General features: G+C 35.7%; 1 non-coding gene across 1 annotated transcript; it reads left to right on the top strand.

Moving 5' to 3' along the window:
* The first annotated feature begins 3,935 nt into the window (after positions 1 to 3,935).
* LOC138149884 (U6 spliceosomal RNA) lies at positions 3,936 to 4,041 on the top strand. Its single transcript, XR_011165460.1, has one exon. It is a non-coding gene; the product is annotated as a U6 spliceosomal RNA (small nuclear RNA).
* Positions 4,042 to 25,762: the final 21,721 nt, after the last annotated feature.

Here is a 25,762-nt window from a genome sequence, read left to right as displayed (position 1 = left end):
TTGTGAATCCCAGATTAAGAGCTTCTGCTATAGAAATTCTCCAGTATATCCATGGCCTTTCAAAATGTTTCCCAAATTCTGAAACAATACTCTGGATGTGGTCAAATCAGGTATTGTGCTGTGAGACAATAACAAATAACAATAACCTCTTCCTGCTTCAGCAGAAGCAGAATTCATTTTGAGAAAAGTGAGAACAGATTGCTTGAATTCACCTAGTTGTTTTCTAAACAAACAAATATTGTTCCACGAGTCTACAAGCTGGGAGAAATGATCTCTCTTGCTTTACACCAGATAGCGGTCCTGACCAGAGGATCCTTTTTCATGTATACTGCGGAAGCAAGGGCAAGGACATAACAGTCAGGTTTTATACCACTCAGGTTGGCAAAAGCATGAACCAGTCAGGGGCTGACATGGTGGGTACAATACTGAGACTTAAGAGTTAGGAAGATTTAAATTTGGATCAAGCCTCAGAGATATATAATCCAGAGCAAGTCACTTAACCAGTGATAGAGAAGCTCTAAATTAACACTCTATTCACTGTGGCAACTAACTGCCCAATATATCTATACCTCTCAGGAGTGGTGCATATCTATCCATCCACCCATCCATCCACCCACCCAGCCACCCACCCAGCCACCCACCCACCCACCCATACATACATACATCTATGCATCCATCCATCCACCCACCCACCCATCCATCCATCCATCCATCCATCCATCCATCCATCCATCCATCCATCCATCCATCCATCTATCTTTCCATCTGGCATTTAGTTGGCAAAGTGAATAGAGTAATGCCTGCAGTCAGGAAGACCTGAGTTCAAATGTGGCCTCAGATACTTAATTATGTAACCTTAGGCAATTAATTTCACTTCGGTTTTCCTCAGTTTCTTCATCTGTAAAAGAGATTAAAAGCACCAACTTCTGTAACAGAAAGCACCCTAGCATACCCAGGATGGCTGCTAGCACAGGTTCTTTGATCTACTTTTCTAAAGGAAAGCAACTCAAAAGGGGTTAACAGTCTTATTTTAATTAAACATATCTCTCATTTACTTAGTTCAGTGGAAAAAGTCAACGCCCTGAACTTCAGAAAACACAAACAGAAATTACAAGCAGACAAAAAATACAGAGAAAAGAAAATAATTCAACAAATCAACAGATAGGACTTCTAGCTGTCTGATCATTCTATACATACATAGTTAGTTACCAGAGAGAGAAGCAGCAACATCTAGGTTTTCAAAACCAGGGGGCTCAATGGCTACCCTGAGTCTCATCTGGACAAATCATACAACTCTTCCCCTAAGTGAGCCCCAAAGCAAAACTTCACTTCAGAGTATAGAAAGCCTTCTTCAGGGTCAGAGGACATCACAAACTTCATGACCCACTGCCTAATTACAAAGTAACAAAAGGTGTGGTTCTTCATGAAAAATGAGCCTCCCCTAAGCAAGCTTCTCTTTTTGGGTTTCCAGGGATGCCCATTAAGGGGCAGGGAAGATCTTCAAGTTCCCTCACCATTACAACCTCCCAGGCTTGTTGTGTGGATCAAATAATTATTGCAAAACACTTAGCACAGTGTCTGGCACATAGTAAATGCTATATAAATATTAGCTTTTATTAATCTTTATTATTATTAGACATATCCATAATAGTTTTTGCAAGAATTGATGCATAATAGCCATTATATTCAAAAGAGTAGTAAGCTGTTGGAATCTTCTGAACAGTTCTTAATTTCCCTGCCTCTAGGAAGATCTCTCATCTACATTCCGGCATATGGCAACTATCATTAATTCTTCTGATCCACTGCTTGCCTAAAGTAAACTAAATCATTTAATTAAAAACAATTAAAAATAAAACAGACGAGAAATATGCTTGGAGGCAGAAAGAGAAAACAATCTAGTGCTAAAGAGAAACAAAATTAACCAGAATAGCAAACCACAGTTTTACTGTAAAGGTAGTATTACAAATATCAAGGCAACAACCAGAAATAAAATTTTTCAGTGGAATGAATTAGAAGTTGTTTATTAGGAGGGCAAGGTGGTGGGTAAAAATAAAGTAGAGGAGGCAGGAGGGATAGGGAACAAGAGATATTCATATACATAAAAACAAAGATCAGGAGTAGAATAGGTATGTAAATGTATATGTATATATGCATGTATATGTGTATATATATATATATATATATATATGGATATGGAGAAACATCTAAACTTTATTGTGGTCTTCTGGGGGGAATTGAGGGGAGGGAAAAAAGTACACAACAGGGAACAAAAGAAAACTCATAAGGAAAAAAAGACATGGACAATTCTCAACACGAGTATTATTTATCACATATACTTTCTTGAAACAAAAGTTTATTGTTACACATTTTGAATGCTCTCATGGTCTGCTATGCACAGGACATGTTTTTTTACTTTTTTCTAACTTTGTATTTAAGCTCCAATAATTAAATTTATGATATGTTTTTGTTTCTTTTTTATTCTGTATTTTTGTTCTGGTGTTTGAGTGCAAAATACTTTTTTTGAAAAAAACTTGTTTATTAAATATCCTACATGAGCAGCTTATTTTTTATCATTGAGAACCTTATTTTTCAATTTTTTTATAAGTTGGGATAGGATAGAGACTGGACTTATGATTTTCATTAATTCAGGGAATATTTAGGTAAGGGAATTTTCTCTACCAATTCAGGTTGCTGTCTTTTTTGAAACTTATGGAATTGTCTAGTCTACTGGTGACAAATTTGTATACAAACAGGGGCCATGAAATCATATATAATGATCCCTTAGGTTAGATTTTATGTAAATTCACATATTAATATTATCTCTGTTTTGTTATATTTCAATTTATTTCTCTAAATATTTCCTAAATACATTTTAATCTAGTTCAGGTCACATTTGGGAGTTGTGTCTCCATGGGCTGCTTTTTGGTACCTCTGCTCTAGAGTACCAGGTGCTTAAAGTACTTGATCAAAGTCACATAGCCAGTGTGTGTGTGTGTGTGTGTGTGTGTGTGTGTGTGTGTGTGTGTGTGAGTGTGTGTGTAGCAGGACTTGAATGCAGGGTCTTCTTGACTTCACTATGTTACCTCTCATACTGATACATTTTTTTCAAGCATTAGAAAATAATCCTCTACTGAAGTGTCTTCTTTTGATATGACTTTATTTTAATGAACAGATTCTGATTAAGGAGGTTCAGGATTCTCATGAAAGGAACACTTGGCAATACAAAAGATCCAATATAGGTTATTTAGAATATAGGTGAATGGGAAGGAAACTGGAGATAACAGAGTAAAAGGCTTAAAGATAGAAGCATCACCGTTGCGGGGAAGCACCAACATCTGACCACACAAGCTGGAGAATCCTGGGTACAGCTGTCAGGGTCCCACATGGGAGGGTCCCAGACAAGGCGATTCCTCCATTGGTGAGATTGCAATTTGGAGTCTGAATCTTACAGTTTAAGTAGTGCTGAGAACAAAGAAGGCATACTAGCAGGTGTTTTTTAGAAAGCATCGTATCTTGTGTGAGGCTGGGGAGGGGGAGGCAATCCCTCCAAAGGCCCCTCCAAAAGCAATGTCTCCTGGCAATAGCTAGTTCCAGGAGTTGGGCAGTTATCATATCTCTTGTCAAGGACCTGGCCAGGGTCCCAGGAGAGGAGCAGCCCTCACGTTCTCAGGATCCTCTATTCCCAACCAGTTCAGGTGTAATAGAAAGGTCATATTGAGTTGGGGCCTTAGTTTGTATAATCTTATTCCTCACAGAGGGGCTTAATTTGCTCCTTCAACAGAATCAAGAGAACATTGTATACAGTAGCAACAATATTGTTTTAAGAATAAATTTGAGTGAATATGTTAATTTTGACTGTTATAAATACTCAAATTAACTATAAATGTCATATGAAGAAAGATGTTATTCACATCCAGAAAACAAATTGATATTTAGTGCTTGCTTGAGCAGCACATGTAGTAAAATTGTAAGGATACAGAGAAGATTGCATGGCCCTTGCCCAAGGATAACACACAAATTTGTGAAAAATTCCATATTTTAAAAAATAAACAAATAAAAATTAAAAAAATCTTCAAAACCTTGGGGGGAAATTGATAAATAGATGTATAGAATAATTTTACATATATCCACCTATTTGTGTCAAATGGTGACCATCCCTAGGGTGAGAGGAGTGGGGAAATAAGGAAGAAAAAAGGGGGAGAAAGAAGGAATTATTATATTTTTGAAAGAAATAGCAAGTTGTGCATAGTAGATTTAGAGTTTCATGTGCAATTATCTGTTTTATTGTTCTGTTATAGAAAGGCTTGCTTTATTCTATAAATTAAAAAGAAAAGAAAGTTTAAAAAGAAAAAAAAATATTCCAATGCAATAGAAGCTCTGCTAATTCCTACCAACAATATTTTTCTGGGAAAGCTTTAAAAATGGACCAAGCAATGGATGATCATCTAAGGTAAGGACCAATCTATTTAAATACAGGAGATGGGCTACAAAGTGAATTTTCTTTTATAGTCCAGAAGAATTAAGGTAAATGTTTTGCCCTAGATTTAGCAATATTTTACTATGAAGTACTCAGGAGGAGGAGTGTCTGCATTCATGAAATTTCAGATATTTTGAAGTACCAAAGAAGTAGAAGGTATGATGGTAGACAAAGACAATTGGATAACAGAATGCCTCAGTTTTGAGTTTCAACTTTGCTTCTAATTGGTTTTCTGACGTTAGACAAAAACACGTTAATTCTCTGAATTTTAATTACCTTATATGAAAAATAATGGGCTTGGACTAGATGATACCAAAGATATCCCATTTCTAAAAATCTTTGACTCAATAAAGAAATTTTGAGAGGAAATGGCTTTTTGGCTTACTGCTACTCCCTTTATACCATGCCTGACTTGAAAAATTCAAACTATTAAAAGACAGCAAAAAAAAAAGATTGACTTTTTAAAAAAAAATCATCACTAGTTACTTTGGAAATATGCATTCACAGCTATTATTCAGTGTACTTTTTCCAAAAAAGAACATGTGCTTAATGAAAGTCAAGTATTTTTAAGTGAAGTTAGCACAGAATAGCAGGCATTCCCTCTTTGGATACGTAATCTCCAAAATATTTGTCTACTATTAGGTGAGATTAGAGTTTTTATGGAGTGGAGGGAAGAGAGAAGAGGGAAAGGGAAGGTAATAAAAAAGGAAAGGAAAGAAAAGAAAAGAAAATATTTCTATCCATAGTTCAGCAGAACTAGCTTCCAGACATACTTCTTCAATTTACTAGCTTTGTAACCTTAGGCAAGATCAAATAATCTTCATGGGCTTCTGTTTCCTAAACTATATAAAATGGGCAAAATGTGACATTACATACAGTGAACTTGTTAGAATCTATTTAAATAATAGATGAAAAGCAATTTTAACTGCAAAGTGTTATATACAGGTGAGGCCTTTTAATTCTTAGAATTATACTGGATTTCATTCTACTAACAAAGATTGAAATTCTGTGTTATCCAGTAAGTTCAAATAGATTATCCATTCATGTTCAGTGGAGAACATAGGTTGTAAGCAGTAGGAAGCTACTGTTATCATTTTTGTCTTTTTATTTCCAATGTCTTACACAGTTCCTTGCACATTTACTCTGTAAATGCATGATTAATTGACTCGAACTGAATTGAAGATAGTGCAAACTATCTTTACTTTGAAATGGCTTTATTACTCTTTGACACAGCAATAACACTTCTAGGACTGCATTCCAAAGAGATCATAAAAAGGAGAAAGGACATACATGTGCAAAAAACATTTCTAGCAGTTCTTTTTGTGATGGCCAAGAATTGGAAATTGAAGGGATGCCCATCAATTGAGGAATGGCTGAAGAAGTTGTGGTACATGAATTTTATGCAATACTAATTTGGTATAAGAAATGATGAACATGCAGACTTAAGAAAAACCTGGAAAGCCTTGTATGAACTGATGGTGAGGGAAATAAGCAGAAATAAGAGAACACTATACATATTAACAGCCACACTATGCAATGACTGGCTTTGATAGACTTTGCTCTTCTGAGCAATGAAAGGATTTAAGACAGCTCTGAAGGACTCATGATGTAAAATGCTATCTACATTCAGGGAAAGAACTATGGAATCTGAATGCAGATTGAAAAATACTATTTGCTCTCTCACATTTTTGTTGTTGTTTTGTTTTTTTTTTTCATTCTTGTGGTATCTCTTATTCATTTTAATTTTTATTTACAACATGACGAATGTGAAAATATGTTTAATAATAATGTATATCTAGAGTCCTTATCAGATTGCATGACATCTTGAGAAGAGAAGAGGGGAGAGAGGTGGAGAAAATTTTAAACTCAAAAGTTTATGGAAGTGAATGTTAAAAACTAAAATTAAATAAATTATATATTTTTTTAAGAAATGGCTTTACTCTCATTAAATCAACTTACTTAGATGATTTCTTCTTTCAGGAAATATAACACTTGTTGAAATGTAATGGAAAAAACTGAAATGGAAACTATTTTTTGTGGGCACAAAGACATCAATACAAAATCCATGCCATTAATTTTCTAAAGTTGCTTTATGCTATAAATCAATAAAATGATGCTGACATCTTGACAAGACAAATCAATGCTAAGTGAAAATGTATACTTGGAATTTTATAATGTATTGTTTTTTTTAAATTCCCACTTCAAGATTTGAAGGGCTTTGGCAGCTTATGTCTTCATATTTCTTATTTTAATTTTCTTTGTGGAATAGCAGAACAACTGTTTTCAAATACCTCCAGGTCAGTTCCATGTCTACTTTTGTGAGAATTATTTTGGTCCCTGCATTAATCCAGCTTTATATTTCCACACCTGTTATTCTTGCAGCTTTATTTCTATTTTGGTTCATGGGTATTGACTGTCGGAAAAAAAAATATATATATGTATACATATATATATATATTCAAATGAGTTTTTTTTTCCTTTTGAATTATGTGAAAGTAGCTAGGAGATTAAGGGAATTAAACAAGTGAACAATTACTAAAAACTGTATGACTATTTTCATACAGGGAATTAATCATGATATGAGATAATCAATGGTAATTCCATATTTGGTGTCAACTGGATAGCTTTGTAGCTTGTAAGGCATCTTGCAAGGTGATATTTACTAGTTGGGTAGAGTTACACCAGAAAATCCTGCAGTTTACAAAGTCTGCCTCACATACTACCTAATATATATATATATATATATATATATATATATATATATATATATATAAACCATTTCCAGCACCTTCTGCCCAGAAGTTGGGAAAGTAACTCTTTTTTGTATGTTTCTGTGATGCCAGCAACAAGTGAGGCACCTCATGGAGGGGTGCAAAATGAAGAGATGTGGGCCAGGCAGGTCAGTGAAGACTGAGCCAATTTATTCATCTGAGGGTCCAAGTATATATAGCAAAAAAACAGCATTGTGAGCATAGCCTTCAAGAGCTACTTTCCTTGGAATACTTCCCTATGCCCTAGTTCTCATATGTGACTGCCTTGTTCTCTTATATTGGTTATCATGATTAAAGAGATGGGCAGGATGTTCTGAGAACCTCCCTTGCAAGGAGGAGTGGTAAGCCAACATCCTGAGAATGTGAGCCCTTGAGGGTGAGAACACGCAAGAGTCAAACTCTGGACTGAATTCTTCAACCCAGACCAAACTCAGAAAAGCTGGCCCTGTACATTTCTGCATATTTCTATATTATTACAGGAGTGCTGAAACCAACTTGAACTTGCACTTAAGAATGATTGTTAAATTTTTTTTTGAGGATCTGTACTTTGGAAATAAGAAAAAGCTGCAATAAGGGCTTGGCTTATTGTTTGTTGATTGCCTAGACTTTAGAAAGTGATGGAGAAATGTTAGGAAGCAGATTATACTTAAAAATTCATTCCCTATAATGGGCATATTTTCTATATTCAGAAAATCTTGTCAAAACAAAGGAATCTCTCATGCAATTTAACTTCTATTTTTCCTCATTCTTGTCCTCCTCCTCTTCCTCTTCCTCCTCCTCCTCCTTCTTCTTTCTACCTCCTAAAACGAATTATTTACCAAAGCCTAGAAAATGATCAAATGTACAAAGGCTAAAATATCCAGAGAGAACTTGGGCCAGTAATTATTTTAGTAGAGGGAACTTCCAGGTCAAAGAACTCCCTCTACCAATCACAATCAACACCTTCTCTGTACATTTTCAACTTCATTATTGAGAACACAGATTAAATGTCTCATCCCGGTTCACATAACCAATATGGAACAGAGATGGGACCTGAACCTAGGCATTCCTGGCTCTAAGATCAGTTTTATTCCTAATAACCCTTCTTGTCACTTTATTGTTGTTGTTCAGTCATTTCTCAGTCATGACTGACTCTCTGTGACTCCATTTGGGGTTTTCTTGGCAAAGATATTGAGTGTTCTGCCATTTCTTTCTCCAACTCAATTCACAAATGAAGATCTGAGGCAAACAGGGTTAAGTGATTTGCTGAGGTTCACAAAGTGTCTGAGGTCACATTTGAACTCGGGAAGATAGAACTTCCTGATTCCAAGTCCAGTCCTTTACCTACTGCACCACCGACCTGCCCAAAATAAAAAAACAAGAATTCCTGACTGCAGGCTTAGCACTTTATGCACTGAACCACCTACCTGCTTTCTGCCCACTTTTATTTTTTAAGGCAGAGATTAAATGACTCACCCAGTGTCACACAGCTAGTAAATGACTGAGGCTAAATTTGAACTCAGGTCTTCCTGATTGTAAGCCCAGACTCTACTAAGCCACTGAGTTACTCTGATACATTACTGGGGGAAAAACAAAACAAAACATAAAAAGGAACTAAATTTTATTCAGAATTTCAAATGACCTACTCTGTTGGATTTTTTCTATATATGTAAATTAAGAACTAATAAAGGACATGTCCTTTCTTCATCAAATTTGACATTAAATCACAAATAATCATACATTAAAAATGTGATGCGTTGTCAAATCATCAGGGAAATTGATAGACTTTTAACACTGAGGAGACTATTGTGTTGAATATATCTTACTCAACAGACAGTATTTGAACATAAAAAAGTGCCTCAAAATGTATATACAGTAAAAAAAAAAAAGGATAAAATGTTATTATTCTAGAAAGCCAAGGCTATGAAGAAGACTACAAAGAAAAACTAAAATGCACTGAATGATATTTTCTTTATGAGGATAGATGCTAAAAATTTCCACTCCTTTCAGTGTAGATATTCTAAGGCATAGATTTTATGGTTTTATTCTGTATTATCATTGTCTCTGAGGTACAATATAGCAATATTCAGGAAGAAAGTAGCCTTAAATAGATATAATGAAACCAAGAATCTCTAGGATCTGATGAGTCCATCTGTGTGACAGTGGTTATGATGGGTAGGTGTAAGAGGAAATTGCTAGCATTCATTTCTGAAATACTTTCTGTGAGATAATTAATCTCTCACATATTGAAACCTTATGGTAGTAGCTATATGTATCCCTAGGATTAGGTGGTCACCAAATTTACTCCCCTATTCTTAGTATTTAAACATACCCAAACCAGTCTTTTAGAATCATAAGAGTAAAACCCTTAACATATCTTATGTTTATACTCAGTAAAAAATAAATAAATAAATATCCAGTAGACCAATAAGCCAGTGGCTCCTCTGTTCCAAATACATGACTAGTGAGTAGTTGGCTAAAGGAAATTACTCAGCTCATATCCCTGTTTCTGGCTATTCAGTAGAATAACCCCCCTTGGGGATTGCAGGTAACTGCTTCTCCTGGAATATACATTAACCATTAATGCACAGTCCCAGATGTGTTTGAAAAGGCAATTATTATGCATTGGGATGTTTTGCTGTTTTGTTTTGAAAAAATAAGATTAGGTCTTATTTTTCCCCCAGATGAAGAAAGGCCATTTAACCCTGAAAATTCCTCTTGTTATTTACAAATTGATTAGCAATGTAGTTTCAACCGTCAGGTCAGATGTGGAGCCCTAAAATGCTGGATTTTCCAGCCAGTAACTCAGAAAGAATTTTCAAGTCATGCTTGGTGGCTTCTCTAAGATTCAAGCTAGGATAATCCATGCTTGTCCTTTGTTTGCGCCAGGACCCTCTGGCACCTGACATCCTGGAAGATGGAACATTTCCCAGAGTAGCAAGAAAGTCTAGCATAGATGGCCTCATTGAGAGGGAGAAAGTAGTGATATGTCTTTTCCTCTGTCACAATGAGAGTAGGTACTTGAGGACCCCACCTCCCAACCTGGAAAGGAAAGTTTAAGGTCATAAAACCATAAATCTAATTAGGTATATGTTCATTTTATGGGAAAGCCATATCATTTATTCAAAGATTTTCATCATATATAGATGCAGCTTCTGTCACCTTTACAAATGAAAAACACCCTGAAATCTAGTACCTTCTAATCATAATATTAAAATAATAAAATTGCTTTTCCTTAGAGGCATATTTCTCCATTTAGGAAGAAAGCCCAAAAAAAGTGAATGGGGGGAAAAGATAATATTCTTCACCAGCCTGTGGTTTCACACATTATAAATAAGAATTCAACTACTTTTCCAATTTCTTCCCATTATATAGCTAGGAACTGATTTGTGAGAACAATGGATCTTGTGAAGTGGTTAGATTATTGGAATTCACACTACAGATGCCCAATGGGCTGGTACTAAATAATATATTTGATATGATTATGATTATAACTTTGAATACATGAATTCAAATAACATGTGACCATTTCATGTCATTCATTATTCACACTTTTTCTAATTTAACCTGTTATTGACCAATGATTATTAATCCTAAGCAGTAGCTTTGGACAAGTGAACTTATACTGAATGCTTTACAAAATAACTTAAAACATACAATTCTTGACTCTAAAAATTATCCAAATGTAAGAAAAACATGTTGGTGATTTCTAGAGTTTGGCTTGCATGTATCAATTATACCTAATCCAGGATCTGGACCACCTCATCTCCAAGATGATATTGTGATTTCCATCTTTGAAGGGCACAGGAGAAGGGCAATGGCTGGATGTTTACTCTTTAACTACCAAGTCTTGTAAAAGTTGTATTGTAGTACAATGGTATCTATCTTCCAATCATCATAGTATTTTACTTTAAAATGCTTTTGAGCTCAGGATAAAAGCCACTTCCTTTCATTTTACTCTTTTAGACAATGCATTTATTGTATTGCATTACACAAAGTAAGCATTTAATACAGGCTTATGAATTGTTGATAGTTGAGAGTGGGATTGTGATTTACCTATTTTCCATTTTTTAAAACGTTTCTGTTCTCCTTGACTCTTTATATAAAAAACAAGTCCTGCCAATTCTTCCATTATAACTCTTGAATTATTCCCATTCATTCTATTTTGGTTCCTATCACATTTGTACAATCTATGTTCCAAACACATTTTCCTACTAAATATCTCACATAGGTATCCCGTGATTTCCTGTCTCTATGAATTTATTCTCACTGTTTCCTATACCTAAAATGCCCTCTTTACTTTTCCATTCTGCCCACTAAACCCACAACCCACACCCTTTATTTTTTTTAAAGCAATCAGGGTTAAGTAACTTGCTCAAGTTTACATGGCCAGTTCTTTCTGCGTGTGTTGCTAAGTATCTGAGCCCAGATTTGATCCCCAGGTCATCCTGACACTGAAGCTGGTGCTCTTACTTGCTGAGCCACCTGGCCACCCCTTACCCACACCCTTTAAAACTTAATACAAATGTCACCTCTTCTTTCAAATTTCTTTCAGGTCACTCCAGTCTTTAATGAAGTTTCCATCCATGGAATTTTCCAATGCAATGAACATTTTCCTTCTAAATTACAAAAGTATATAGGTATACTTCTTTATTATTTGAGAACAGCATATGCCCCCCATTAGATGAAGTATTAGAATAGAACAGTTACCTATTATATAAAGTTTGCATTTTATTCCAGTATCTTGAAACTGCTCTGTACATAGTAGGCACTTAAAATAAACAAACAGGGATGGCTAGGTGGCACAGTGAATAGAGCACTGGCCCTGGAGTAGGAGGACCTGAGTTCAAATCCGACCTCAGACACTTAACACAAAAACTAGCTGTGTGACTTTGGGCAAGTCACTTAACCCCAATTGCCCTTCCTCCCAAAAACAAAACAATAAAAATAAACAAAAATAAACAAAAAATAATTTGCTGAATAAAAACATGTAGTAATCCTCAGAAAACGTATTCCAACTATCTCTCTAGACTTAAGAAGTCTATAGTTAGAAATCATCCTACTAAATAAAAACAAATAAAATTACAAAGAGATGAGCATACATGCAATATTCTGATCATGCTCAAAATGGCTTTAAAAATTTCTCTGGATTTCGAGACTCTTTCCCCCTTTAGGCATAATTATTTCATGAAAAATCCTCAAAGGCCTCTGCCCTTTTTTCCTATTTCTCCTTTTTCTAAAGAAAAAGCATGCATTTCATATAAGTGGCCTGGAGGAAGCTTCAGGCACTGTAATTAACATTCAAATGTTTTATTTTGACTGTTTAGAATTATTAAATTAAGTTTCAGATTCCTTCTATGTTGTAATCAATATTTAAATGTTTCTGTGGTTTGCACATATTCCTTGCATTAATACAGAATAAGCAATGTGATTTTCTCTACAAATCTTTACAATTTTAAAGTACGCATTTCAAAATATGCTTAAAATATTTCCAGTAGAAATGCATTATTATATTAAAAGCTGAATGCAAATTGCTTATGGTGTCAGAAACACTGTAAATATAATAGAAAAAATGTTCCATTGCATGTTATTTGGGGCATATGTGACATTTTAAAGCGTGTCACTAGTCCTGTATTAGGAGATGGTTCTGGCAAAGCAATCAGAGACTGGACCTGTTTTGTCATTGGTATAGGAAGCTCCCAAGTGAAGAAACTTTTTTCTACTAATGCATTTGGTATCTTCTCTGCAATTTATAGTTTTCAGATTGTTGCCAAGGGGAGAGAGAAATTAAATAATTTGCCCATGGCTATGTAGTCAGCATTCATTAGAAACAGGATGTACAACTACATCTTTTGCATTCAAAAGTCAGGTATGCAGCAACTATGACAGTACCTCTCAATACAATCAAAATATGTCTTCTGCATTATTGTTCCTTTGGGGCTTTCAAGTAGTTGATTGATTCACTGTCTTCACTATAGAGACAACTCCTTGTCATTCAGTGAGCCCATCAGTCAAACAGAATTTATTAAGTTCCCACTACGTGTCCAATACTGTTAGTTTAAACTTGAGGGAAACCAAGGTAGAGATAAGGACAGAGAACATTCCTAGTATGGAAGGTAATCAATAAAAATGTGTGGAATTGGGAGATGGCATGCCATGTCTAAGAAATCTCAAGGGGTCTGATGTCAGACATTTACAGAGTAGGTGGAGGGCAAGAAAGTGTAAGCCTCTAAAGGTAGGTAGGGGTGAGGTAATGAAGGATATTGGAAGTGAAATAAAATATTTTATATTTGATCTTGGAGGTGATAAAGAGCTACTGAAGTATATTGAATGGTGGGAATGGTGGTGGCAATATTGATGGAAATAGGGGTCCTGTTGATGGGAGTAGGGGGAGAGGTTGATATGCTCAGCCCTGCATGTAAGGAATATCAATTTTACAGTTAATGAAAGATATACAGTCAGAGAAAGATATTTGAGGTAAGGAGGGTATCTAAAATGTTCTTGAAATATTCCAGTCTTGGGGTGAAAAATTACTTCTCCAGGGTGGTTGAAGGAGGGAGTGATTTGGGGTGCTTAGGGGAAGGGAATGAGTTCATTTTTAGAGAAGTTGAGATTATAATAAGGGAGATGGAGATGGGAGACAGGAGGCTAAGACTGAACAAATAGATCTGAGAGTCATCTGCATTGAGATGATGATTGAAACCAAATGAGATCACCAAGTGAAATAATATAGAATAGTTTGAAAATAATAGTAATCTAATCTGATGAGGTCAAGCAAATCCTTTGTTCATCTTAGGCAAGGGTAAGAAAACTGAATTAATCTCATGTTGGAAAAGTGCCACCCATATATGGTATTATCAACAGGAAACTGTTCTACCTGTGTGGCAAAACTGACAATTTACAAAAATAAAAAAAGAAACATGTCATGGAAATAGGATTTTCTGACTTTATTAATATACTCATGTATATTTTTTTTACTTGACAGTCATTCTTCATAGTACATTTCTCCCACCTTCAAAGACTACCTTGCAAATCAAACAAAACAATAACAGCAACAACAAAAAAATATCAGGACCATTTAATCAAGACAATAAATACAGTGAATGTATCTAAACTATGAAAAATCCCATACTCACTCCTTTATGGAAAGGATGTTTTTCACTTTGTCTTGTAAATATTCTTTTAAGAAAAAGTCTCTTCATACTAATTTTCTTTTAAAACTGTCCCATTTTTTCAAAAGCACACATCTATGTCACACAAAAAAACTCTGAAACTTTACAAACCTGAGCCCTTTTTACCTTTTCAGTCTTATTACAATTTAGTAGCCTTTATGTAGATCACAATCCAGCCATATTGACTACATTTAAGATGGATTTATTGTATTTTTCAGAAACTAGTTTATTTTATTTTTGAAGAATCAAGTTTACATTTATTTTATTTTTAAGAAACTAGTTCCCAGGATCCATGACCATAAACAATCTACTAGTTCCCAGGATTTCACATCATAAACAATTTCATTGAGCTATGTAACCAAGATAATGTAAACATTTGAGTTAACTTGTAAACAGAAAACTGTGGCTGCTGCTGGCAAATTGCCTGCTTTGTGTTCTCCTCTATAAATTGAGTAAACACTGGTCAGTGAGGGGGAATGTGAATTCTGTGCTTGCCTCAACTCCCCTTGTCAAGGCTTAGGGGGATGTGTGTGCTTGTCTCGACTGACCCCCATGGAGACTTAAGGGATGCTCCAGGAGTTAGTACTTCTACTCTTTCCTGCCACTGTGAGAAGAGTCATTAGGGGATTCTATAAGAGTTGACGTTCCCCTCATCAGCAATCCCACTGAGATAAATAAATTAAATAACCCTTTATTGCTGTCCTTCTGGTTGCCTGGATCAAGAGTGAAACTGTGAGAGGTCAGAGTCCAAAAGTTCCTGTCTAACATAGGCTTATTCTATGTTCATTGCAAATGATACTCCATTTTCAAACTCCATGCATTTGAAATACCTGTTACTCTCCTGTCACCTGGAATTCCTCAAATGACTTCCTAAATTCCACCTCAAAGATTCTGTAGTTTCCTGCAAGATTCAACATTTTTGGGTCCCCCCTCCTTTGAAGGAACTTTCCCTCTGAGACTGCCTTTAATTTATACATTATATATCATGTGTGTAAATAATATTTATATATTGTCTCTCCCTTTAGCAAGAGAGTTCTTTGAGAAAGCAGACAAGGATTTTTTTTTTCTTTCTGTACTTACCAACTGTTTAGCACAGTGAAAGCACACAGGAAGCACATTAATAAATATTGTTGATTAATATTCTTTTAAAATATGTATCCCCAAGGGGCAGAGCCATGATGGCAGAAAGAAGACTGGAATTTGCCTGCGGTCTCTCCAGGTAACCATGGAAACAATGTTAAATCTAACATCTAAAAGAATTCTAGAGCAATAAATTTGACAAAAGGATTGAGCAAAACAATTTTTTAGCCCAAGATATGCTAGAAGGACTTCAGGAAGTCTGTTTCACTTGGGTAAAAGAGGAGTGTAGCACAGAGTAGGTGGTGTCCAGGAAAGTCAGAAAGAAGCTTTTAACCACAGGAGAGAACAGCAGCCAAGTCTGGGATCAGAGGCCAGTGACACAGTGAGGCAGCTGTGAGGCCTCCAGCCCCAGTGCAGCAAGAGAACTGCCAGCCAGGGAACTCAGAGCCAACAGGTGCAACTAGGCCAGGCCACCCTCGTGCAGAGGGCAAACTGCCAGTCCCAAAAGCCCTGGATCAGAAAGCCAGTCATCAGGCCCTGAGTACTCAGGGCAAGAAGTTTAGGACAGTTCCCCATGTACCAGAGGAGCAGAGTTCAACTTTCAAAAATGAGCAAAAAGCAAAAAAGAGTCCTCAACATAGAAAGCTACTATGATGACAGGGAAGAACCAAACAATATCTCAGCATAAGACAATGATATCAAAGTGCCAAATATGAAACCTCAAAGAGGAATACAAATTTGTCTCAAGACAAAAAATACTTCTTGGAGGAGCTCAAAAAGGATTTTTTAAATCAAGTAAGAGAGGTAGAAGGAAAACTGGGAAAATAAATCAGAGTTATGAAAAAGAATTAGAAATAAAAGAGTCAACAGTTTGGGAAAGGAAGCACAGAAACTGACTAAAGAAAACAACTCCTTAAAAAATAGAATTGAGGGGTGGCTAGGTGTCGCAGTGAATAGAGCACCAGCCCTTGGAGTCAGGAGGACCTGAGTTCAAATCCAGCCTCAGACACTTAACACAAAAACTAGCTGTGTGACCTTGGGCAAGTCACTTAACACAAATTGCCCCCCTAAAAGCAAAAAAAAATATTAGAAGTGGCAGGGAATAGGTCAAAAGGGGTTATAGAAGGGTGTTTAGATTTAGGGGAATGGGATGACAGAGGATTATCAAATGGAGGTGGTGTTGGTAGACTAAGTAATAGGTGGACAAGTAGCAGGTAGAAGTAAAGTAGAGAAGTCAGGAGGGATAGGAAGCAAGAGATATATAAAAACATAAAAACAAAGATCAAGAGTAGATTTGTCTGGGTGGCTAAGTGGTGTAGTGAATCAAGCACTGGCCCTGGAGTCAGGAGGACCTGAGTTCAAATCCAGCCTCAGAAACTTCTCACACATACACACACACAAAACTAGGCATGTGACCTTGGGCAAGTCAAAACCCCAAATGATCTTCCCCCCAAAAAAAGGAGATTTGTTAAAGAAAATACATGGCTATATATGTACATATGTATGTATGTATATAAATTGATATGTGTATGTATATATTTATATATAAATATGTCTGTAATTAATTGTAGTCTTTAGGAGGTGGGCATGAAGAAGGAAAACAAACAGTAAAAAGTGCACAGCAGAGAACAAAAGAAAACTTACAATGAAGCAAAGAACAAATAGATAGCTTTCAACACAGCATGTAGTATTTAGCAGAGAGGTTTTCTTGAAATGAAAATTTATTGTTCTTTGCATTGAATTCTTCCTTATGTTCTGGCGTGTACATAATAAACTTTTTTTTTCCTTTCTTACTCTGAATTTAATTTTTACTGTTTATGCTTGTGATATGTTTCTTTTTTCTTTTCTCTGTTCTGTATTTGAGTTCTGGTGTTGTCTAAAAAATATTTCTAAAAAATATATTTGACTGTATGGGGGAAAAAATCCAATGAAGAAAACAACTCCTTTAAAAATAGAATTGTGCAAATGAAAAAGGAGGCACAAAAGTTAACTGAAGAAAATAATTCCTGAAAAATTTGAATTGGGTAAATGTGCATACCCTTTGACCAAATAACACCACTTCTAGGGTTGTATCCCAAAGAGATCATAAAAATGGGAAAATGATCCACATGTACAAAAATATTTATAGCACGTCTTTTTGTGGTGGCAAACAATTGGAAATCAAGGGAATATCCATCAATGGCTGAACAAGTTGTGGTATATGAATGTAATGGAATACTACTGTGCTATAAGAAATGATGAGCAAGCAGATTTTGGAAAAAACCTGGAAAGAAATATATGAACTATGTTGAGTGAAATGAACGGAAACAAAAGAACAGTGTATACAGAAATAGCCACATTGTGTGATAACTAACTTTGATAGACTTAGCTCTTCTCAGCAATGCAAGCATCTAAGGACAACTCCAAAAATCTCATGATGGAAAATGCTAACCACATCCAGAGAAAGAATTATGGAGTCTGAATGCAAACCAAAACATACTATTTGCTTTCTCTCTCCCTCCCTTTTTTTTTTTTTTTTGGTTACTGTTGTTTTGATTGTTCTTGCCTTCTCATGGTTTCTCGCATTCATTCTGATATTTCTTTACAACATGACTAATGTGAAAATGTTTAATAAGAATGAAATTGTGGAGCCTTTATTAGATTATGTACCATTTTGGGAAGGAAGGAGAAAAGGGAGGCCGAGAAAATTTAAAACTCAAAAGCTTGTTTAAGTGAATGTTAAAAACAAATTAAAAAAATTAATTTAAAGGAAAAAATTAATTATGCAAGTGGAAGGTTATGACTCTATGAGACATCAAGAATCAGTCAAAGAAAATTTAAAAAAATGAAAAAAAAGAAAACAAAATATCTCTCAATGGGAAATTTAAAAAAAAGAGCTGACCTGTAAAATAGATCCAGGAGAGATAATTTGAAAATTGCAGGAATACCTGAAAGGCCTTCTCAAACAAAAATCCTGGAAAACATCTTTCAAGAATGTATCAAGGAAAACTGCCTTGATATCCTAGAACCCGAGGGTAAAATAATCATTGAAAGAATCCACTGATCACCTCCTGAAAGCAGTCCCAAAATGAAAACTCGATAGAATCTTGTAATGAAATTCCAAAATTATGAGCTCAAGTAGCTAGAAAGAAGCAATTTAAATATCAAGGAACCACAGTCAGGATTATAGAGGATTTAGCAGCTCTTTCATTAAAGGATCAAGTGGGTTTAAAAAAGGCTATTAGAGAAGACAAAGGAGCTCAGTTTGTAACAGTCAACAACCCAAGTAAGTGCTTTACTTTGACCTGCTACCTAGTCTTCCTGTTACTTAGTCTACCACCACCACCTCCCCTATATGTGGTATATACAAAATTGAGCAGAATCATTCAAGGGAAAAGATGGATATTCAATGAAATAAGGCACTCTGCTGGGGCAGAGTGAAAGCAGGGACTCACCTGAGCTCTCTCCCAATCCCTTTCAAATACCTCTAAAAGGTTGCACTGAACAAATTCCAGAGCAACAGAATCCACAAAGGGACTGAGTGAGGCATATTTCTAGCCCAAAACAACATGGAAGGTCGACAGGAAGGGTCTGTGACACCAGTCTGGGATAGGAGCACAGTCTAGACCATAGGCTGTGCCAGAGGAGACCCAATCATAGCAAAGCCAGAGCAGACCTTGCAGGACTAAATCACTGTCAGCAGTCCTGATTTCCAGACCCCTCAGCCCAGAGACAACTTAGATCAGCAGGAGCAGGATCTATCAGAACTGAATAAGAGAAGTGCAGTCCTCAGCAGAGTCTGCAGCAGTGGCAACAGCTGTTCCTAGGACTATTAGTCCACAGATTGATGGCTTGAAAGTATCCTATTTAAACTTTTAAGAACCAAGATGGCAGGGTAAGCAGTTCTCACCTTCCTTTATAGAGCTTGAAAAACCAAGAGAATATTGTCTATGGAAAAAATCCGGAAATAGTGGAGGCAGCAGAAAGATAGGGTACAGCAGGTTTTTAGCTAGGGAAGCCAAAGGAATTAGTGAGAAAGGTCCCTCTTGCTGTGGCTGAAGGGGACCAGTGCAGGACAGGCTGTGTTGCAGCAAGCCAGCAACAAGCCCTACCACAGCAGACCAACAGGAGATCCTGGGCACCAGAGTGGAAGCACAGGTAAGCACCAACAGCAAACACATAACAGCCACCACCATCAGCACCAGTTCAACACCAGGTAAACTACCAGACCACTACAACATCCAGGTGCCAGCACCTGAGTCCCCAGCACACAAAATCCATAACCAGGATCCTAGCCCCCTGCACAAAAAGTCTAGAACATTGCTCCCTAGGATTCAGATGCAGAGATCAAATTTAAAAGCCAGAAAAAAGGAAACAACATGAGCGAGAAGCAACACAGGAAAACAATGATCATAGAGAAGTATCTTGGTGACAGGGAAGATCAAAACACAAATGCAGGAGAGGACAACATGGTCAATAAACTTACACCTGAAACCTCAAAGGGGAAAATGAACTAGTCTCAATCCCAAACGCCTTCTTGGAAGAGCCAAGAAGAATTTTAAAAGTCAAATGAGAGGTAGAAGAAAATTTGAACAATTACTGTAAAAAGCAATTGACAAAATGGAAAAAAAAAGTGTACTAAAGAAAACAACTCCTTAAAACAGAATTGGCCAAATAGACAAGGAGGTACAAAAGTTAACTGAAGAAAACAATTTGTTTAAAATGAGAGTTGGGAACAGGAAGATAATGACTCTATGAGACAGCAAGAATCTGTCGAACAAAATTAAGAGAATGAAAAAAATGAAGAAAACATAAAATACCTCATTGGAAAAACAGCTGACATGGAAAATAGATCCAGGAGAGATGATTTAAGAATTAGTGGTCTACCAGAAAGCCAGAATGAGAAAAAGAGCCTGGATAGCATCTTTTCAGAAATCGGCAAGGAAATCTACTCTGAGGTCCTAGAAATAGAGGGTAAAAATAGTAAATAATAGCAAACCCCTTCTAAGAGATTACAAAATTGAAAATGTCAAGGAAGATTGGAGCCAATTTGCAAAATTATAAGCTCAAGGAGAAAATATAGCAAACAGCAAGAAAAAAAACAACTCAGATTTTGTGGAAACATAGTCAGGATTACATAAGACCTTCCAGCTTCTACATTAAAAGATCAGAGGGCTTGGAATACAATAGTCCATAAGCTTGGATTGCAACCAAGGAATAACTGCCCAGGAAAATTGAGCATAAACTTTTAGGGGAGGCAATGGATATTCAATGAATTAGGGGTCTTCTAGACTTTCCACATGAGTAGATCGAAGCTCAGTGGAAAATTTGTTCTTCAAATACAAAACTCAAGGTAGGCAAAAGAAAGTAAACCAAAATAAACAAACAAAAAATTTTTATTCAATAAAGACAACCTATTTACATCCCTACTTGGGAAGATGATTCTTATAACTCTTGAAAATTGTATCTTTATTATATCATCCTGGATGTAAATGCATAGACAGAGTGTGATGATAAAAAAATCTAATTAAGTGGTGAAAAAAGATTGTAACAGTAGAAGAGAAAAGGAGGAGGCAGAAAAGGGTAAATGACATCACATGAAGAAGCACAAAGACATACTACAGTAGAGGGAAAGAAGGGAGGAAGAGGAGCATGTTTTGAAATTTACTCTCATCTAATTTGGCTCAAGGAGGGAATAACATACTCAGGTATAGAAATCTAACTTGTTCTATAGGTAGGTGGAAGGGAAAGGGGAAAGAAAAAGGAGGGAAGTAGTAGTAAGGGAAAAGAGAAAGAAAAGGAAGGGGTGATAGAAGGGAGGACAAATTGAGGGACGTAGTGCTCAAAAGCAAAACTTTAGTGAGGAGGGACAGGGAAAAAAGAGGAAAAAACATAAATGGTGAACAGGGATAGGATGGAAAGAAAGATCATAACTGTGAATCCTTACAATGTTTCTGACAAAAAAAAAACACTGGAAACAGAATACACAAGGTAAAGTTAAAGGGCTGGAGTAGAATATATTATGCTTCAGCTAAAGTAAAAAATTAAAAAAAAGGAGGGGGTATTAATCCTGATCTCAGACAAAACAAAAGAAAAATAGATATAATTTAAAGATATAAGGAAAGAAACTATATCCTTTTAAAAGGTACCATAGACAATGAAATAATATCATTTCTAAACATATATGCACCAAGTTGCATAGCATCCAAGTTCTTAGAGGAGAAATTCAGAGAACTACAGAAAGAAATAGCAAAAAACTACTGGGGGACATCAACCTCCCCCTCTCTGAACTATAAATCTAACCCCAAAATAAACAAGAAAGACGTTAAGGGGTTGAATAGAATTTTAGAAAGGGTAGATATGTGTAATAGTAATGTAATTTGATCCCTTTGCATTGGCAAAAGTAACAGGTACTCAGCACTAAGCAATTAATCAAGCCTCTGTTAAAGAAACAGAACGTGTGATCCCCTGTTGCTAATGTAACAGGAAGGGGCTGAATAGGGAAGAGCAATACTGCATGTATATAAGGAAAGCCCCTGGCTGGGAAAGACAGATCTTCATGGAGGCCAAAGCTACTGCTTCCAGGGAGGCTGGAGAGGAAAGTCCACCCCCCTCCCCAGGCTGAAGAGAATGATTTTTATTTGGAGACCTGGGTGAAGTGATTTTGATTCTTGGAACCAGCTGAAACTTCTGCTGAGCCTGAGGGCCAGCCAGAGCTGCTGAGGATTTCCGAGGGCCAATCAGAACTGAGGGGCAGCTAGAGCTGCTGAAGACAGAGGAAGCATGACTGTGATGCTGGTACTTTGTATGAACCTGTTTGTGGCTTTGTTAACCCTTGACTTCCCAAGAAACAGAGACTATGAAGTATTTAAGGTGGACTGGATGTTGTGAGCTTCAGTGTGTAACAGGAACAACATGGAGAAAGGGACAAGGACCTGGGAGTTGTCTGCCTTTGAACCCAGGTAACAGTTTGGTGAATCCACGTAGGACCTGGAACCATGGAAGGGGATCCAGGTAATCTGAGAGAACACCCTGAGTCAAGCTGAAAGAAGACTTTACTTGGATACTGTGTACTGACTGAAAAATTGTAATTTACTAGTGACCTAGGGATGGAGGGCTTGTGTATTTTCTGATGATTGAATAGTGAATGATTACTAAATAGTAATTGATTTGTAACTTAGCATGCCCCAATGAGTGGAGAGCTTTGACTATTATACTTTGTGTCCCTTAAGGAAGCAAACCTCCTTAAGGATGATTGAATGATTGAGATGACTGAATGACTGAGTTACTAAATGATTGTTCTTTGTTCAAAACTTTGGAACCACTGTGGTGAAAACTATGTGGTCATTTCTGTGATAAGCTGTTGTGAATGCTGTATTTTGATTTTCTGGGATAAGCTGTAACATTGTGAATGCTGTACCTTGATTTCCTGTGAATGTTTTGATCTAGTTTGTTATTGAATAGAGTGTTCACTATGCTGTATAATCAGAATCTTTAAAAATGTTCACAGCACCCATCTTCTAGAAAGCTACTCGTGCATGGTTTTACAATATGGCTACCCTATGGAGAAAATTGAACGGGAATATAAAGGAATATACTTTTTTCTCAGCTGTACATGGCACATACACAGAATTTTCCCATGTACGAGGGCATAAAAACCTCATAATCCAATGTAAAATGGCAGAAATATTAAATGTATCCTTTTCAGATCATGATACTGTAAAAACTTTATGCAATAAAGGGCCATGGAAAGATGAACTAGAAACTAGTTGGAAACTAAATAATGTAATTCTAAAGAATGAGTGGGTCAAACAACAAATCATAGAAGCAATCAATAACTTCATCCAAAAGAATGACAATAATGAGACTATATACTGAAACTTATGGGATGCAGTGAAGGGAAAATTCTTAGGTAAATTTTTATATCTTTAAATGATTACATGAATAAAACAAAGAAAGAGTAGTTCAATGGCTTGGGTGTGCAATTAAAAAAAGCTAGAAAAAGAATAAATTAACCCCCCCCCATTAAATACCAAATTAGAAATACTGAAAACCAAAGGAGAGATTAACAAAATTGAAATTAAGAAAACTATTGAACTTATAAATAAAACTAATAGCTGGTCTTATGGGGGAAAAACAAAATAATAGGTAACCTTTTGGTTAACTTGATTTTAATAAAGAAGAAAACCTAATTACCAGTATCAAAAATGAAAACGGTAAATTAATCACCGATGAAAAGGAAATTAAAACAATGATTAGGAATTATTTTGTCCAACTATATATTGATAAATATGATAATCTTAATGAAACGAATATTTATGATAACATCAATTGCCCAGATTAACAGAAGAGGATGTAAAATACTTAAATAATCTCATCTGAGGAAAAGAAATTGAACAAGCCATCAATGAACTACCTAAGAAAAAAAATCTCCAGGGATAGATGGATTTACAAGTGAATTCTATCAAACATTTAAAGAACAATTAATCTCAATACTATATAAAGTATTTGAGAAAGTAGAAGTAGTCCTACTAAATTCTTTCTATGATTCTAATATGGTGCTGATGGCTAAACCAGAAAGAGTTAACATAAAGAAAGAAAATTATGGACCAATTTCCCAAGTCAATATTGATGCAAACAATCTGAAATAAAATATTTAAATAAAAAGATTATAGCGATTTATCACTAGGATAATATACTATTACCAGGTAGAATTGATAACAGTAATGCAGAACTGATTCAATATTAGGAAAACTATCAGCATAGTAGAGTTTATCAATCACAAAACTAACAGAAATTATATGATTATCTCAATAGATGCAGAAAAAGCTATTCACCAAATAGTGCAGCCATTAGCATAGGAACTAATGGAGTTTTCTTTGTAATGAGAAGTAGTATATATCTAAAATCATCAACAAGCATTATTTCGGGGCTACTAGGTGGCACAGTGAATAGAGCACTGGCCCTGGAGTCAGGAGTACCTGAGTTCAAATCCAGCCTCAGACACAACACAAAAACTAGCCATATGACCTTGGGCAAATCACTTAACCCCAATCACCCTTCAAAAAAAAACATTATCTGTAATGGCGATAAACTATAAGCCTTCCCAGTAAAATCAGGGGTGAAACAAGGATGTCCGTTGTCACCTCTATCATTCAATATTATACTAGAAATGTTAGAACTAGCAATAAGAGAAGAAAAAAGAATTGAAAGAATTAGAATAGGCATTGAGAAGACACTATTACAGATAATATGATGGTATAATTAGAGAATCCTAAAGAATCAACTAAAAACCTTCTTGAAATAATTAACAACTTTATCAAATTTTCAGGATTCAAAATAAACCCACATCAATCATCAGCATTTCTATATATTGCCAACAAAACTCAACAGTAAAAGATAGAAAGAGAAATTCCACTTAAAACAACTGCAGACACATAAAATATTCATGTCTATTTGCTAAGAGAAACCCAGGAACTATATGAACAGAAGTATAAAATACTTTTCACACAAATAAAGTCAGATCAAAACAAATGGAAAAAATATCATTTGCTCTTGGGTAAGCTGAGCTAAAATAATATGACATTTAAACCTAAATTAATTTACTTATCCAGTTTCATACCAATCAAAGTACCAAAAAATATTTTATAAAGTTAGAAAAGATAACAACAAAATTCATCTGTAAGACCATAAGATCAAGAATATCACAGGAGTAAACTTAAATAATGCAAAGGAAGGTAGCCTAGTCTAGCCATATCAGATCTAAATTTATATTATACACCAGCAATCATCAAAACTCTTTGGTACTGTCTAAGAAATAGAGTGGTGGATTAGTGGAAAAAATTAGGTACACAAGACACAGTATTCAGTGATGATAATAATCTACTATTTGATAAACCCAAAGACGCTAGCTTCTGGGAAAATAACTCACTGTTTAACAAAACCTGCCGGGAAAACTGGAATATGTATGGTAGAAACTACCAGCAACTCACACCATATACCAAAACGATGTCAAAATGGTCACGTGGTTTGGAAATAAAGGGTGATAACCATAAGCAAATTAGGAGAGCAAGGAATAGTTTATCTGTCAGATCTAAGGGGAAGGGAAGAATTTATGACCAAATAGGAAATGCAAAATGCATAATTTTCATTACATTAATGGTGTTTGCAAAAATAAAGCCAACACAAACAAGATTAGAAGGAAAGCAGAAAGCTGGGAAGCAATTTATACACCCAGTTTTTCTGAAAACAAAAATTTCATTTCTAAAATAAATAGAGAAATGAGTTAAATTTATAAGAATACA

Source organism: Petaurus breviceps, unplaced genomic scaffold (assembly GCF_028583685.1).
Source record: "Petaurus breviceps papuanus isolate PSGF00001 unplaced genomic scaffold, PetGlider_PUasm1.0 90849, whole genome shotgun sequence".
In the NCBI taxonomy this organism is placed as follows: Eukaryota; Metazoa; Chordata; class Mammalia; order Diprotodontia; family Petauridae; genus Petaurus; species Petaurus breviceps.
This window is presented reverse-complemented; position numbering and strand designations above follow the sequence as displayed.